The sequence below is a fragment of the Thermobia domestica genome, chromosome 18 (genome assembly GCF_964235325.1).
Source record: "Thermobia domestica chromosome 18, izTheDome1.hap1.1, whole genome shotgun sequence".
NCBI lineage: Eukaryota > Metazoa > Arthropoda > Insecta > Zygentoma > Lepismatidae > Thermobia > Thermobia domestica.
Genome location: NC_137471.1, coordinates 54577577 through 54596566, shown reverse-complemented (window position 1 = coordinate 54596566; position 18990 = coordinate 54577577). Strand labels below are relative to the sequence as shown.

General features: G+C 37.1%; 1 protein-coding gene across 2 annotated transcripts in view; it reads left to right on the top strand.

Moving 5' to 3' along the window:
• Positions 1-139: 139 nt before the first annotated feature.
• The window catches only part of LOC145675935 (tRNA (guanine(37)-N(1))-methyltransferase), a 39358-nt gene continuing 20507 nt past the window's right edge, over positions 140-18990 (top strand). Inside the window, exon 1 of one of the 2 annotated variants that reach the window (XM_081746749.1) lies at positions 140-349. The gene's annotated coding sequence lies outside the window, so the exon portion shown is untranslated. Of the gene's footprint in view, positions 388-18990 lie in introns of both variants that reach the window. The other variant, XM_081746748.1, reaches the window with a different exon arrangement.

Sequence of the window (18990 nt, the reverse complement as noted above, 5' to 3'; positions counted from 1 at the left end):
TTCACCAAGTCTAACAGTTTCGGCATCTTTCCGCAATTTTTACGTTTCCTTTTAATTGTGATCTTTGCTGTTAAACAATTTCCTCCTTATGCATAGTCGTTTTGAAATTTGATTAGTGTCATACTAAAGGGCTGACTACTACAAGAAACATAAGTTAGTCAAACATTTTAGTATGCCACTAATCACACTTCAAAACGACTCTGCATAAGTCCCTTTAGATTTAATTTCTATAATTTTGCTGGTGAGCAAGTGTTTTGTAGAAGAAGAAGAAGAAGAAGAAGAGGATTCTGCTTCATAACTTCGGGACCACGTGGTATAGGAGCAGAGGAATCTGGAGTATTTATTCCATGTACATACATTACTTTGTGTTATGCAGAGGTTAGATTGGTAAGTTGAATTTTCTCTGTAGATTATCTTTCTGGGTGCCACTAAGATGAGGAAACCTTCTTAATGTTCTCCAAAAGGTTTACATTGACCTACATTATATTATTCCGGCATGTTTTTGGAACTGGGGGGCCAGAATATTTTGCTTAAATTTCGTGTTTTCTTGCTATATTTTTCGTGCTGCTTGCTTGCTGTATTTTTGGTTATAGTTAAGGAGCCGTACTTCCCATTTAGGGAAGGACGAGAAACTCCATACTTTCAGGCATTATTCATTGACTATCTAGGATGTTAAAAAGTAGGTAATAAACTGAGTTCTTGCCCTTGTACTTAGCGTGTTTAGGTAGTGCAACAGTAAGATGTATCCTCGTGCACGGGAGATGAGAAGTAGCTGTTCTTAACTATTACCTATTTTTTGTGTTTAGGGAGGTTACGTTTGGGAAGGTAAGGTAAGGATATTTGGATTCGGGTGTGAGGGGGGGGGGGCAGAATTATTTGCTTAAAATTAGTACGGCTTGTGTATAGCCCGCTCCCCCCAGTTGTTTGTCACAGGAACTGGAAGAGTCACTACTACTACTTATATTGAGAACAGAACCCAACCAACCCCTGCGGGGCTTCTAACCCGTTCCTACTACTACTACTACTACTACTATTGCTACTAACTACCACTACTACTACTACTACTACTATTGCTACTAACTACCACTACTACTACTACTGCTACTACTACTACCGCTACTACTACTACTACTACTACTACCGCTACTACTACTACTACTACTTATACAAAAACTTCCTTACCACAGGATTTACATCTTAAATCTTTATAACATGCGGTTCCGATTCATTATGAACTAGTATCAATCGTTAGAATCATTATGATTCGTTAAAAATCACTGGGGGGAGCGGGCTATACTCAATCCATTAGTACTTCCAATATTTTCTGTTTTTGATGGTTTAGGCTAGGCTAGGTCAGGTTAGTAATTACACTTACGTAACATAAATTCATTTAACTTGTAAACGTGGTGATTTTACCTGTTCCCCCCAGTTCCAAAATTATCCCGCACTTGTAATGGTTTTACTCTTGTAAACATAAATTACAGATGTTGTATACTGTACAGATACTCCGCTGGTGGGAAATAGCGTGCATATTGATTGTACGAATCCATACATAAATTCATACATCCGTCTTTCTGCTTTCACTTTTTATAACTTCAGTAATAATTTTTGAGCTGTGCACTAGCATTCCACGGTGCAGATTCACTTTAAGGGGTCTTGTTTATAAACACCAATGTATCTTTGCTAGGACCTCGAAAAAGTATAATGTTATCTACCCGGTTCAGGGGAGGAGTGTATTAAGAGGGCCCGAGCGTTAGCGAGGGAGTACGTTCATAGGGTGTAGGCATGTCAACGATTGTGGGTATACGCGTAAACGTTGATTGTGGAATACAACTACAGGATACAAAGATAGACTACCTGATTGGCACCTTCATTTGCAGTTTGTTAGAAATCCGAAAAAGAAAAAAAAAGAAAAAACTTATATTTGATTACTCTCCATATCTTACGATTCTTCCATGTCGACGATATCTTTCAACTACAGAAATTTGTAAGACTTCACCAACACTTCAGTGGTTGCTATTCTTCACCTTCATATACCCTGAATCACCTTATTCAGTGGTTCCGCTTCTTAATTCTTAAACTTCGTATACCATGACTTACTTTCGCTTATACAGTGTGCTGAATGGCTATAGGCTATATAGAATGTATGCAGTATGTTGCATTTCGATCTCTGTTTTCCTATTTACAAATCCGTGTCGGACGTAACAATACAACGTACTTCGATTATTCACATACTGGTTTATTACAATATTATTATAAATTTGTTCCGTAAACTTCAGAAATTGTCTATCCATCATACTTAACTTATGTGCGAATTTGTAGGTTCACTTTTATGTATTTTCACGTACATACGCATCTCATAGGTAAGAACACACCATATTTTGATTACTTACGCATTCTTCTATTAAAATATGTTTATAAATTTCTTCTGTAAATTTTACAAATCTGTGTATCTGTACAATCAATCTGCACTGAAAATAGTGTATAATACAGCCATCTTACATATGCACTCACTAATTTTAACACTCACTTACAATGATTTTACAGTAGTAACCTTACAATTTTAAAACCTAAAATACAGCTGTGCTGCTTAGTATTTAATTCTGTCGCCTTCAGAAATTTGTTCCTTATATACATGTTGTTCCATGCAGAGATTGAATTTTACCTGTAAATTTTGCAAAGTATGGTGTGCCTAAACTTGACAAGTACCTCAAGCAGTGCATACAAAAAAAAAAAAAAAAAAATGCACGGAACTGACGATTGGACATATATTGTGTCTTAATTAAAAGTCTATTACCTGAAGAACTTCATAAGCCACTTATGCAATTGAAATTAAACGACTTACCACACCCTTGCTGTAAAGTTTCAAAAGAAAATAATAAATAAATAAATTGATCGAAGGAACACAAGCCTGTTGTAAACGTTATTTTCCTGATTATTTATGGTTACGTTAATGTACCATACTCATAATCACTCCTGTTTCACTTCCGCACTTTAGTTGTGATTCTTGTTTAGCAAATATGTGAAATATGTGTAAAGTTTCTGCTTTCTTTATTCTTCACTAGCTACGAAAATGAATTGAAATCTTTCAGTTTAACGTCCCACATTTATGCCATTAGGCTAAAGGAGGCGGATGATTAAGGCAAGTGAATGATGATGGTAGGATTGATTGGTGGAATAAGAATGTGGGAGGAAACGGGAGAATCCTAAGAAAACCCACGGACACGACAATGTCCACCACAAAAGGGAGGATATAGCTTGACAAAAAGCTACAGAGTATACAACACGAACCAACTTGTGCCAGGAGGGTGTTAAAAAGCATGAATGCTATGTATCTCTAAATATAATCAATATCGTGCTCAATTTTAGCTACAAATGCACTTTTTTTGTTTTGTTAATTTGTCTTCAAAACTTGCAAAATTACCACTGGACCACTTGAGTGCTTCCTACTCACCTTACTAGCTCCTTATATGGAAATCATAAAACACTTTGCATTGTCCATGTTTTAATTAAGTCTTTTAAGAAGGCACGCGCGTCGTATTTGAACGTCTGAAAATTAAGTGATAGTAATTGATATTTTCATGAGGAAAGTATTGTCATTATAAAATGGAAATGTTTTACTGAGAACTTTTTAAAATCTGATAGTACTTTCTAATGTTCGTGAACATGTGGCTTGATTGATAGAAATTTGTCGCGACGAAGAAATCCTGCTTCAAAATTTTTATTCAATATGCTTTTTGTGTGTCAGCGTTTACATCCTCAGAGGCTATTTCAGTATATTACATTACATATTTGGATTTGGGGAGTAGGTGATGCTGGGCATAGAAAAGCCAGTTAGAATTTTAGCAAGACTGTGTCTGTGGAATCGGGAGATTTTTCCACCATTCTAGAGAGAAAGTACAGTAATGTCAGTTTTTCGTGATCCGTTTTAGTCAAGCTTGTAATTGAAAACTCCGATAGAAATTGCATCTTTTTGGTCTGTAGTAAATCTCTCGCACTTTGAATTATTATAAAATATATAAGGATGATGAAACATATAAAACATACAGGATGCAGATAGTATCGTATTGCGTCTTTCTGAGTCGCCGAAGAATTCGGCAATATAATTTTGAGGACTTACGCAAATTTTCAAATGTACTGTTGTGCTATGTGACATTATTTTGTTGTAGTTCATTTTCACGTAGTATACACTAGCTGAAATAGGAAGTTCAGTTCCACCCAGCGCTAAGCATGTTCAAAAATAGTTCAAGTGAGTCTTTGTGAAAGATTTATACCCTTTTCTCCCTTACGATACATATTTCAATCAAAATATAATGATAAAAACTCGTGTTAACCATTTAAAAAAATGATTTTATACGGTTCATCCGTTTTATCATTTTTCCAATTTTATAAATACAATCAGTGAAATTAAAATATTATAGAAATGTAGAAGTCAAACTTTCAAAGGAACTTTCCTATTTGTCAACTTATTTTTTCGTGAGGTGATGTATGTACTAAGTTTCATTAGCCTAATTAGATAAGGAGTTTGTGAGATATATATATATTTTTTTAACGTAAACTCTGAACGTTCTTCCTTTTCCCCCGTTAGGATACGCATAGCCTACAGTCTCTTCCCTATAGTTACATAGAAGTATGGTGGTTAGTGTAGAATTGTGTGCTGTAGTGATGCACTTTGTGGTCTCTGCTAATTTTTCTCAGTTTCATATATATATATATATATATATATATATACAGATGGTGATCAGAAAAATGGAAACACCTGAACGAAATTGCAACTTACCAGATTAATATGGTGTCGGGCCACCTTTCGCCTTCAGAACAGCCTTGATTCGACGTGGGATGGAGGCATAGAGGTCGTGAATGGTAGCAAGTGGAATTTTACACCATTCCTCGTGCAGGGCATCGGCCAGTTCTGTGAGAGAGGATGGAGGTGGAAATCATCGCCGGAGTCGTGTTTCCAAGACGGACCACAGATGTTCAATTATGTTGAGATCTGGGGATTGGGCGGGCAAGGGGAGGTGTTGAAATTCATTCCGATGTTCCTCAAACCACACTGCAACAACGCCAGCTGTGTGAATGGGTGCATCATCCTGGAGATGGCGTCATTGTCCGGGAACAACATCCGGACCATAGGATGCAGGTGGTCTCCTAAAATTGCGACATAATCGTTGGCAGTGATTCGTTCGCTAAGTGTGACCACAGCACCCAATGAAAACCATGATATGGCGGCCCACAGTATCACCGAGCCGCCGCCATGTTTCACAGTTGGGCGGAGACACTGCAGATCATAAGCTTCTTTGGGCCTTCTCCACACATAAACACGGCCCGTAGTTGGGAATAGGGTGAAGGATGACTCATCCGACCATATCACACGTTTCCAGTCCGTTGAGGTCCTAGTTGCATGGTTGCGGCACCATTTGCGATGTGCGAAAGCGTTATGGACCCTGATGAGCGATTTGGCCCGTGCATCACGACCCCGTAAGTTCATGTCATGTAATTCGCGGCGGACTGTGATTGTCGAAACAGGGTGGGGGAGGTGCTGATTGAGTTCCTCCGTCACTTGCTCCGCAGTGGCACGACGGTTCTGCGTAACATTGCGCTTTAATACCCGGCGTGACCTGTCACTCATGATTTTCTTCCGCCCACTGTTCCGCTTCCCCGATGTGGTTTTCCCGTGTGTTGTGTAGGCCGTCATCACCTTCGACACTGTCCCACGCGACACACCTAATACAGTAGCCACTGCAGTCACACTCACTCCACATAACCGCGCACCAACAATTTGCCCTCTTTGCAAATCTGAGAGGTCTCCCATTTGACACTACCTCTGTCTGCTGCAGCCACTGGACACTGCTGTTCCACTGGGCCTGACGTAGTATGGAGACCGACCTAACACACCACCACCAGCGGTCCGGCGCTGCGGGCGCCACGACACCACTGCCAACCCATACATCTGACGTGTTGCCAACTACAGGTGTTTCCATTTTTCTGATTATATATATATATATATATATATATATATATATATATATATATATATGTGTGTGTGTGGGTGGGTGAAAATCTCGGAAATTGTAAAAGAGAGAGAGCGAAATTGTGCACCAAGAAACTATAGGGAAGGGACAACGTCCTAGGTATTTTGTAATATCAACGGATGTACGGTGTTGCCAACCCAATATAAAGTTATATTTTCCAAATGACCCTACATCAGATTATTACATACTTCAAATCAACATGCCAAACGAAAACTTAAAATACCACGTTTAGTATTCAGTGTTGCAAACTAAGGATATCACAAACATCCGAAATTTGGAAGCCTCTAACACTCATAGAGCACAACGCAGATGGATAGGATAATACACATCGAAAGTACATTAGCATTGAATACAATGGTCATGGTATGACTTGTTTCGAATGAATAGAAACCAAGTTACTAGAGCTTAAAAATTTGAATTATTTTGAAATGTTTTATTTAAAAAAAATGCTTAGATAAGAATCATATCTAGCTACTTGTGTGGTTTGCAATCGACTTACAAATTATTTTGCTGTTTACTGTGCTTCGATGTCTCAAACCGTTCCGGAGATATGATAAACATTGATAAAAGTTCGCACCACTGCCGAAAACGGCGTATTTCTGGAAAATATTTAAAATGATTGTAGTTTTCCTTCTCTTTTATAGCATTACGGCAATAGCTTTTAGGAGCTGTTATTACAACAAATTGTCGCAATTACATGATTTAACCAGTGTTGCAAACTTCAGCAATATTGATCGTATCTCCGGAGCGGTTTGAGATATCGAAGTGCTGTAAACGGCAAAATAATTGACACATCCATTACAAACCATACAGCTAACTAGATATAATATTTATCTAAGTATTTTTTCGAAATAAAGCATTTTAAAAGAAATCAAATTTTGAAGCTCTGGTAACTTCGTTCCTTTTTATTCTAAACAAACCATACCATGACCATGGTATCCAAGGCTAAGATACTTTTGATTTACGTTATCCTGTGCATCTCCGTTGTGCTATATATGCGTTAGAGGGTTCCAAACTTTGGATGTTTGTAATAGTATAACATTCTTAGTTTGCAACACTGAATAATAAACAAGGTATTTTATGCTTTCACTTGACATGTTGATTTGAAATATGTAATAATCTGACGTAGTGCCATTTGAAAAGATATAACTTTTTATCGAGTTGGCAACAGTGTTCGTTGGGTGTTTGATTAATATATGCAAAGATGTCCTCCTCCCTATAGTTTCTTGTTACAAAATTTCGCATCTACTTTTTACGATTTCTGAGATATTTACTACTGTCATTATAAATGAACCATCCTGCATAATGGGATTATGTGCAAATACAGGTATAGTTATTATGGATTTTTATCTAATTTAATTTTGATAACTATCTTAATAGTTAATCATTATTATTTGGTATTTTTGATGTTCATTACTTTGTATAATATATGTATATTTAAATTAGATACTTACTTACATTACTTAGTCAACACCAATTGTGCGAATAATTTTCTTTTAGCTAGTTTGCAACGCTAACCATTATAACTAAAGAGAGATACTCCATTACGTTATATATATATATATATATATATATATATATATATATATATATATATATATATATATATATATATATTAGCCTTTGCTTAGCTGGGAGCTCCGCCCCCAGACCCCCGAGTCTGCTCGGCCTACGGCGTCGCATTTCTTATCTATCGACCTTTGCATCAACACTGAATTTCGTGAACTTGCTCTTCATATTTCCTGAATCTGTCCATCCCGGGCCTCCGCCCCAACACACTGTCTTTGCTCGACCTACGGCCTCGCACCTCTTGAACCCACAATTCTATAGCTTCTTTTCCTATGTCAACTATCTAAAAGGTAAGATTTTGTATCCTAAAAAAAAAAAATAAAAAAATAAAATAATAATAATAATAATAAAAATAGTATGAAAATTCCTTCATCCCCTTAGGTCCCTAAAAATTACAAAAATATTCACTTTTGGTAATTTTCCTGTCGGGAAGTCCTGGAAGGTTACAGTCATGCCAAATTTCATCATTGTAATCCTGCCGGAAGTGCCTAAACATTTTGGGGTGTATAAGATGTCCCATATAAATAACGGGTAAGATTTTTCAGTTCCCCATAAAACCATTCTACAGTTGGAATTTTTTTTTTTCTGATGATTCACTTAGGTGGCGCTAACGAAAACGTACAAGCGTAGGGACTTCAAAGTTTTTATTCCAATTCTAAATACCTAAAACATGAGATTATAGGTTAAAAAAAAAGAAAAAAAGACCTATCTAAGTAACACGGGGAAATTCATCCCCTCTTTAGACCCCCTAAAAATTAAAAATATTCTCTTTTGGCAATTTTCTTGTGGGTTAGTTCCGGAAAGCTACAATCATGCCAAATTTAATCATTGTAACCCTACAGGAAGTGTTCAATAATTTGTCAGCTCATGTAGTTTTATATATAGCTTCGATTAATATATAACTATACTGTATATATGCGTGTGTGTGTTATTTCTTATAACAGTCTCTTCTTTATAGTGGAGAGGGAGCTGCGGCTCGTATATGTAAGAATTGAGTTTAACGTCCCTTTCATCAGCGAGGCTATATGAGAAGGGACCTTCTGATTAACGTGGAGTTCGAACCACGTGAGATCCCGCCGGGAATCGAACCCGGGTGTCCCACGCTAAAGGCGCGTACGCTAACTTCTTAGCAACAAAGGAGCTCCGTATATGTAAGAGGCTGCGCAACAAGTGGACGGAACGAAATATTTCTAAGTAGAAGCAGGTGGGCTTCTTTTATAAGGAATTTGGGCTGGAGTATTCAAGCTCCATGCGTCGGGATTGTATTCCGAGTAGAGCGCTGTTTCATATTGTCTCGCTTTCGAGCTGGGTTTCAGTGTTCTAGGGATTTCAGTTTCAGCCTGTAATATGACTGGGAATAGGCCCTACAATTAAGTTTTTGTTTTAGGAGGCATATACTTCGGGAAAATCAATTTCCGAATATATGAACGAGTTTTCGTTGTCAGAGTTAAGTTTAGGTGAAACAATCCTCTGGATAGGGAAGGGAGACTTTGATGAATTAATGGACATTAGTATGGAGATTTTAGAGTTTAGAGGCCACGCCCAATTTGGGCATATTTCGGTTCATTAACTAATGTGTTACATTTGATTAGGATAAGATAGCAACGGTATCTTGATTTTTTTCAGTCTGGTTTTATTCGACCGGTTGTAATTTTGAATTTAAGCTGAAATTCTCGTCGAGACCCTAAAGAAGACTTCTTTTTCCTCAATGAGGGAGTTTTCCTTAACCTTACCCAACCTTTCCACTTAAGATAGTTAGGTGATCCTCTTAATGGAGAGTCCGATTAAGGATAAGCCATGCTCAGGGATTTAGGCCAAACAGTTTTCTGAAGCAGAGTATATTATTCTATAGCAGGGCCAGCAAGAGATGGTCTCTGACGTTTCTTACCACATGTGGGTGGACAATGCAGCCCCTACTTTTGTACTAGTGTTACCAACCACGGTCACTCTTACACCATTGTCTCTATAGATGCACCGAGAAAAGCCTTGACACGTGAGTAGTTGCAACGTCACTCCGAGTGGTCAGAGACCTCGTGCTGGCCCTGCTATAGAGGGTATGATAGCTTGTACGAGAACGCATTCATCTCTCTATCTTTTAATAAATTAGCTCGTAGTTAAGTAGGGTGGATTGATCTAATTTAAATTCCGAAATAAATTAATTTAAAATGAAAATAAGTAAGATCCCGATTCTGTAATGTTATTTTGATTATGGAAGATAGTAATCATAATACAATGAGACCCAAATGATGTACATCACAATATGAAGACTAGTGTCGTGCAGAGGATGATTAGGGGAAATCCGTTTTGAACGGTAAGAGGAGAATACTGCTTTCTTCTCTTCGTAACATGGGGTTTTAAAACCATTAAGTATTCCAACGGGGAAATTACCATGGACATATTAAGACGAAAATTTTGGGTGTGTCTGTTTGTTTGTTCCCAGGTAATATGGGCCTATTTAGAGGGGTCCAATCTCCTCTGCAAAACTTTTTTTTTTTTTAAATTTTATTTTATAACTTCAGGCGAAATTTATGTATTTCGAGTCGCAAGCTAGTTCCGATTTTTTAAAAATATACCCCTGCCAAATATCAAAAACTTTTGTAAAAAAAAAAAAAAAAAAAAGTCATGTTGATAATTGTTGCTGAACTTTTTCCTTAGTGCTTAAGAAACATTGTTTGGGATTGAAATAGGTTGACGATTGGGGATTAATTCAAAATTCAACCCCAGTACTTTTCACTTAAACGGCATAATTTAAGTAAAATGGTAACATTTAATATTAATTCCTAATGTTTTTTTTTTTTTTTTCTCAGTTCGCGACTTGTATTATACGAGAAGAAAGGTTTGATTTAAATTTTAAAAAATCAACAACAACAATTTTTTTTAAAAAACAATTTTTTCCATCCTGTAATTAACCCTTTCCGGATTCTGGCTTTTTGGGCTATTTTTTAGACTTTCAGTCAAGCAGCTACTGTATCGTCACTATTTATCCTAGGATCATGGTTCATACCTCATTCTCTTCAGAATAGAGCTGGCTTTCGAATGGTACCACTTGCATGCTCATACCGTATACCAGAAGCGGGAAAAAAATGTCAAAGTGAAAATTTCGGAGGGAAAATTTTTTTTCTCGAACTTTGGCCCCCCTGGACCCCCCTGTGTGATCGTAGCCATAAAAAAAATGATAAATAGTACTTGGTATACTGAATGTGTGTGCCAAATTTCAAGTTTCTATCTTGAATAGTAAGGGTGGGAGAATTTTTATCAAAAATTCCCACAATGCCCCAAAGTACCATAAAACACTATGATCTCAGGGAAAAAAAAATCCTGAGACATCCCTAATTACCCTAGGACTATAATCCGCCAATCATTCTCTTCAGAATAGAACTGTCTTTCAGGCGGCACCATTCACAAGTCTCCATTATGTATCTAAGGCGGGAAATTCCTGAAAAAAGGGATTTTTTGGAGGTAAATTTTCCCTTTTTTCAACTTTTGCCCCTCTGGACCCCCTGTTTTTAAGCAGAAATCGGAAAGAAACTTCTGGTAAATACTACTCGGTGGACTGAATGTTTGTGCAAAATTTCAATCTTCTACGTGAAAAAATAGGCCCGCTAGAAAAAATTTCCCTACCATGCCCCACTTTTACCCTATACAGAAGTATATTTGGATAAAAATTCACTGAGACGGCCCTAATTACCCTAGAATAATAATTCGACCGTCGTTCTCTTCAGAATGGAACTGCCTTTCAGACGGTATGACTCACGTGGTCCTATCATGTATGTAAGGCGGGAAAATGACGAAAAACGGGATTTTTGGAGTAAAAAATCCCTATTTTTACCCCTTTGCCCCTCTGGTTCCCCCCTGTTTTAGCACTGACATCGGAACAAAAAATCTGGTAAATACTACTCGGTGGACTAAATGTTTGTGCAAAATTTCAATCTTCTACGTGAAAAAATAGGCCCGCCAGAAAAAATTCCCTACCATGCCCCACTTTTACCCTATACAGAAGTATATTTGGATAAAAATTCCCTAAGACATCCCTAATTACCCTAGGATAATAATGCGACCGTCGTTCTCTTCAGAATGGAACTGCCTTTCAGACGGTATGACTCACGTGGTCCTATCATGTATGTAAGGCGGGAAAATGACGAAAAACGGGATTTTTGGAGTAAAAAATCCCTATTTTTACCCCTTTGCCCCTCTGGTTCCCCCCTGTTTTAGCACTGACATCGGAACAAAAAATCTGGTACATACTACTCCGTGGACTGAATGTTTGTGCAAAATTTCAATCTTCTACGTAGAAAAATAAGCCCGCCAAAAAATATTGAACATACGCTTAGAAAATTAGAAAATAATTTTTTGATTTATGACGTCATCACCTCCTATGTCTGGACGCAGGACGGTCTGAAACCATACGTAATGTCTTCTGCAAGGCCTCTGGACTTGGAAAAAAAAAAAAAAAAAAAAACCGGACGAAAAAGCTCAAATAGAAGAGAAATAACGCAATGTACCATGAAAAGTGCATATGGTACAAATTGTACCATAGGATCCCGAAGGGGTTAAGGAAATTGCTTCATTAACTGAAAGTGAACAACATATTAAAGATTTATTTAGAAGGACACTTCTGGAGAGAAGTAATCCTGTTGTCTGTTCAATTTTGTAAATTAATTAGACACATCATTTATTAAGTAAAGAATGCGCAGATCAATTGGAGAAATTATTGAGGAAATAAGGAATTCGTATAATTGGAAGAAAGGTCTTTATATGAAGTTTTCTCTGAACTCTGATTTACGAGTGCGTTAGACTTCTATTATTATGTTTTCTTGTATTTTAAAGTTACCCTAGACAACTTGCCGGGTGTAAGGGAGAAAAATTCTATTCCAGGTTCTGAGGAAAAATAGTTTTAAAATTATTTGTTAACTCCAGGCATATATTTTTTACATCGCAATGGCGAACAGATTTACAAACATTCAGCTTTGTGTATATATATATATATATATATATATATATATATATATATATATATATATATATATATATATATATATATATGTTACAATCAACTCTTGTACATGTGTATGTGTTTCTCATTTCTAGCTGTTAAGAGGCCTAATCATTGCGAAATTAGAATACCGTTAATTTTACAGTAATTATGTGATATCTTCAAATAGATAAAAGATAATCGAAAAGTGAAACAAGACTTCGCTAGACAATATTACTTTACATGAGGTACCGTTATCCCAACTCACTTATCTGTTTTCGATTTCCAGCCATTTAGAAAATCGGCATTTATTTTTGCGTTTCTAAATGGCTGGAAATCGAAAGAAGATAAGTGAGTCGTAATAACGGTATCTCATGTAAAATAATATTGTCTAGGGCGCTTTTGTTCCACATTTCGATTATCTTTTATCTGTTTGAAGATATCACATAATTACTGTAAAATTAGCGGTATTTTAATTTCGCCGTGAAGGAGCCTTTAATCCTAACAGACTTGTTTAGCTATAGTTTCTTCGTAATAAATCGCATATTAGAAAAGGGGGCGGGGGGACCTTTAGATGCTCTCGCAAAGCGCTTCATCAGATATGAATGGGAAGGACTACGTAGAAAAGACAAAAATGTAGACCAAAGCTGGTAAACGTCTAGATGAGCATTGAAATTCCTGGACGAGTTATTTTTACTCAGTAGACTTCTTTATCAAATCATTCGGCTTTGAAATGTTAATTCTTTAGGAATGCAGATTTCATATAGTTACTTTCATACGTATGTGTTTAGGTGGCTACTAATTAGCCTAGCCACAAGAAAGAAGGAATAGGATGCCCAGAATAGAACAAAGATTTAAAAGTATATGACGTACCAGGGTGTCTGCTGACTTGAAATACCCGAAATACTGGAAATTTGTATCGATACTAGAGTTACTGCAAGTGTGGTGGAAATTATTGTGTAATACTGAATGTGAAAATCCCGTGATACCTCTCAAGATGGCAGCTCCATCATCTAGATATATGTGGTAAATAGCTAACTGGCTAACTGCTGAAAAACTAGCTAGTTCTAGAAAGAAAATGGACAGGGTTTATAAGGCCTTAATTAATAGACATTAGAGGGAGGAAATAACTTCCAGGAAACTTTTTTTTAAAATTTTAAGCCACTAGATTCTTTGCATTCTTTCTATTAAAATATTGAAGGAAACTGCTTTTTCAATACACTGTACAGGCTGTTAAATATCACAGCATACAGTTGTATGTGGCACTTTTTTTAAATACCATTGTATATTGGAAATTTTTATAGCAGGACGCTGGAAATACCCAAGACGCCTTGAGTACGCACATGCGGTAAACCATCGTCCCCAATGGCAAAGAGAAACGGAAAATAGGCCTCAAGTACGATTGTTATTTTGGCCTGGTCCACAGCATGTTATTAATTGGGCTATTAGTAACTTAGACTATACGAAGGCAAAGATAGCTACAATACAGGGAAAATATACAGTCTAAAGCGGTTCTTAGAAAAACTTGTGACACGTCTAAAACATTTTGTAACAACTTTATTATTGGCGTGGAATTAGCATAATACGGAATGGTCAACTTAAAAGGTAGCCGTTACTTCTCTCGTTTTCCTTTTTACGAAGGTAATTTTCATTAAGTTGCTAAGAAATAGACAGAACGAGGAACCAAGTGTTAATCTTGCTACATCTGGTGTTCGCTAACCGACTTATTTTATATAACTCTAACAGACTATCGCGAAAACAAGTACGTACGTCTTGGTTTCCTTGTGTGTTAATAATATTTGCTAAAATATATTTCCGCTCCAAAGGTTATATGAAACTTGTATTTGAAATATGCCAAAAGGAAATTGTCAACGAAAGAAGAGGGTAGCATAATTCTCACGTCTCTTCTATTAGAGGGTAACTGTCATCAAGAGTAACATTTACGTTATCATTAGTTAAAGTGGATGCAACAGAATTTGTTTCAAGGTCAACACCAGTACAACTACTTCTGCTATTTCCAGTCAGCGTTCATCAGTATGTCCTATGTGCTGTTTCTTCTTTATCCTGATTTAACTGTATCTGCAGAAAACTAATTACAACAGTCGCGATTTTGTACAATTCACCCTGCACTCGAACAGTTTCAATGGTTTATTGAAATTATACGTAGAGGTGTCTGGAATTTTCCTCCACAGAGTTTGAAATGATGCAGCAAACATTATGATATAGTATTGGGTGTTTTGTTGGATTTTTCCATCTGCAACATTCTGGGAAACTATGAAGCAATATAGTGGAGTTTGCAAGAAACAAACAACTTTCATACACTTCTTTCCATATCTGGCATCGACCAACCCCTGGATTTTTTTTTTTTTTCTTCGATAACTGAACCGGTGGCAAGAAATGTTATTGTGTTTCAGTGCCAAGTAGTTTTGGCGCATAACATCATTGACATATTGCGGATCATTTTTGCAACTGGATGCTCTATGATGTCACCCTCTTCTCAGTGACTTACGCGGTGAGAGCACGGAGCAAACAGGAAATTTGGGTTTGAAAAAGGTAGTAGTGGCAGTCAAACAAAAACAACAAAAAAGTCGATAGTTTTGGGGATTGTAACACCATGACCCCTATGACATGATCGTAAAAGCGTCCTCCTATGTCATATATCGTCCAGTTGGAGATGACTAATGTAGTTGTTCGATGTAAAGGTCCAGAACTCTGTCGTCTGGTTCGATTTTCCTGTACATTGTCCCTTCAATATGCAAATTATTTTTGTTATTGAATTTTTCCATTTTAAGAACATGCTAATCTTCTGTTCCTGGCCGCATCCATTGATAATTTACGTCGACATTCGATTTTTAAAAAATTAAAAAAAAAAAATCTTGAATTCGTCGTTTCGGGTTTAGAAAGTTAGTAGTTTTAACAAAGGTGTCTCGTTCTATTTCTGTTGTGTCAATCCGTAGGAAACTGCTAGGTATCGTTTGTGAAGGAACCCTTTTTGTGAAGAGTCACACTGTAGTGGATGAGATATCCACACTCTTATAACCATTTGTCCTGGTGAGGGGATAAATTGTCACGATCTCCAGCAAAAGATCAGTGGAACCGCTATTTTATAGTCCTGCTGATCACTCTTCCTGTCCGTGCACATCACATATTTCCTGTGCAACTCTTTTATCCATCATTCTAACTGTGTGAATCGCTGTTTTACAACCTTCATATTTAACATGACCAGTCTTCCTTTGATCCCTTCGTGCACATCCACATGACCGAACATATAAACATAAATGGAAAGAGCGAATTTATGACTTACTGCACAAGCCCGCGTTTTACATCAGCAGTGCCCTGGGTAGACTGTAGACAAGTGCTGTTTTGCACCATGGCATATTAGCTCTTATGATAGGAACAGAGATATGCCAATTTTCGTTTGGAAGATTTCTCCCTTAATCCTTTTTCTGAGATTGTTTCCATTATCCACCATATATTAACCCACCGCACAGTAGTCGAAATAGCAAAAAAGCTGGACAAAACCCCAAAAATGAACTGTATCAGAGGAACGAACGTATAGTCTTTTACTAGGAGAATGTCGACCCTGTATAGAACAGATCTGTTTTTGATCGTGGCATCACTCGTTCATGAGAAAACACCAGTCGAAAGTGGATAATTGCGCGTCCTTGTAAAAATGCTTTTCGTGTGTGTTAGTATGACTGACCTGTTAGTTATCGTAAGTATGTTGATAGTTATGAAATGCTAAATATTAGTATTGTTGATCAGAACAATAGCAATCCTTTAAGGCCAATAGCAGGCCTCTGAGGCACTTCGTATGCGCACTGGGGAATTTTTACAACACTATATTCAAAATCAATGCATTGCAATATATTTGTAGATTATAAAATTTTCCTAGCAAGTCCAAGGTTTTATTTTCATTTTAATATTTACTGTGGTCTCCCTATTAATGATTTTTGTTAGAATTGGCTGTTACTATCTGCTGCTTGGCAAACAAAGTGAATTTCACTGAGTCTGGGCGTGTGCTCAGTGCTCTCAGAGACTGACTGCTAGTCCCGTTGTGACGTGTCATCTTGTCACCTAGACATGTCTTCGCGCACATTGTAAATCGCTGGAGGATTTGCAATACCCATAGCTTGTCTCCCAATAGAGATACTAAGTAAGGAAGCTCAAAAGTCTCGAAACAGACTTCCGCAGGTATCGTGGGAAATGGTGCCAGAAAAACTCTAGAAAAGATGTAAACCTTGCTTCACTTTTTTGTCATCGTTTGACCCGATAATTTCGTCGTTCAGACCCAGTATGCCTTAAATCATAACAATATGCCGAACAAAATGTTACAATTTTCAAATAACCATCGCCAATGTATGGGCACCAGAGACTTTTGACAGTGATTAATTTCACAAACGAATTTTGTCACTTTGATTGTACTTGATTGGACAACTTCCACTGTTTTGCTTTCAAATATGTACGTTGCGAGATAGCTTCGTTTCTGATTTCTTACACAGACTGATTTTCGGTTAAATTAATTATTCATGTTTATATGTAATTTTTCGTTACTGTCCAAAAACATGTTTATTTTGTTTATAATGAGATCTTTACTCTGTAATTTTAATAAGAATAACATTACCACAAGTTCTACATTATTTTTTATAACTTCCCAAGATGGTATTTGTAAACCTGATTTTGAAAATGTCGGCTTTTTTTCGCCACCTACATAGGCAACCCACATCATTGACCTTAAACGGTAAATTATTATTCACATTACAGCAGAACAATCGAAAATAGCCTAATGTGTCTTCAAAAAATACCATATCGATAAAAACGCGCTTTCAATACGCCCACCAATAGTTTCGCCGCATTTTCTTGTCATTCCGACCACTGTGCGCCGTGTTGTTCTGGTCTGGGAATCGGTAACCTTAAAAAAATAAATTTGTTCACATCATGACTGCGAGAATATAAATTCATTTTCTTACACCATTCACGGTCTTCCCTTCCATCAAAGCATGGAAAGCATTCATGTGCGGAGGGAGAGGAGGGATGAGCCAATGACGTATACTATTATGACGAATTATATGCCATTTGCTAGCGCAGGATCAAGCTGTCCGCTCCCGGCGGGGGCTCATGTGGTTCGGATTCCACGTTAATCAGTAGGTCCATGTTTCATATAGCCTCGCTGCTGAACGGGACGTTAAACTCAAAATCAATCAATCAATCAAGCTGTCCGCAGTCTGGCTACACTCAGTCGAGACGCATCACCTAGTTATTCATAGTTGGACAAACACCGTGTGCGTGGGTTTTCTCGGGGTTCTCCCGTTTCCTCCCACTTTCTTCATTCCACCATTTCCTTCATCACTCATCATCACCGCCTCCTTTAGCCTAACCGGCATAACTGTGGGACGTAAAACTCAAAGATTTCATTTCATTTTTTCGTTATTTATAGTGTGGAGTGTGTCGTATCTTGTATTAGTTACGTTGATTCTAACTCCAGTTATTTTAGGTGATTTTTTTTTAATTTTACGAATGTATTTTCCATTTCTTTTTTGTTCACTTCCATGGGCGTTGTGTCTTTGGGTACATGTTCTCTTTATAAAAGCAGGTCTATTACTGTGGTAGTTTTCATTATTGTAAAAATGTTGAGCTAGCTATCAGTTAAAAAAAAGAGTGTGCTTCAATATTGTCTGAAAGAACACTTTCTGAAAACTTGTGTTTTAAGGAGGTAGATTACAATATTCTTCAAAGAGCTGAAAATACCATTACAACCTAAGTCGTCCTGACAGTCCTCATGTGTGAGTTTATAGATCCCAAGGCTTGTGTGTCGTGGAACTTCAAATATTTCAACAATGCCGGAAATAAAGTTGCAAGGAATATTTGTTATTATTTTTCGTTATAACTAATAACTAAAGTGGTAACGGAAGATAAATCTGACATTTAAAAAAAATACTGCTGCTTGGAATATTTGTTATTATTTTTCGTTATAACTAATAACTAAAGTGGTAACGGAAGATAAATCTGACATTTAAAAAAAATACTGCTGCTTGTTGCTCTGCTATGTGTGAATAAGTTCAGTTCGTTTTTCGTGAATACTCGAATTTTTTTTTCTAAAGCACTGTGTTTATAGAAATATGATAGTACTGATCTCAACATTGAAAATTTCGCTAATATATTTGGTCTAGGAATTAATTCGTGCGGTTGGTACGCACACATTGAAGCTGTAGTACAAACACAAAATACATAAATACCTTAAGAAAAATATTGTCCATCGCTAGCCACCACTTTCGCCCATCTGTCAGGCAATGTACGGATTCCGTGGCGAAAGAAGTCCTCATCCTTGGAAGCGATCCAGTCAGAGACCCATGTTTCGATATCTTCTGAAGAAGTAAACCGCTGTCCAATCAAATCGTTGTTCATGCAATCGAACAA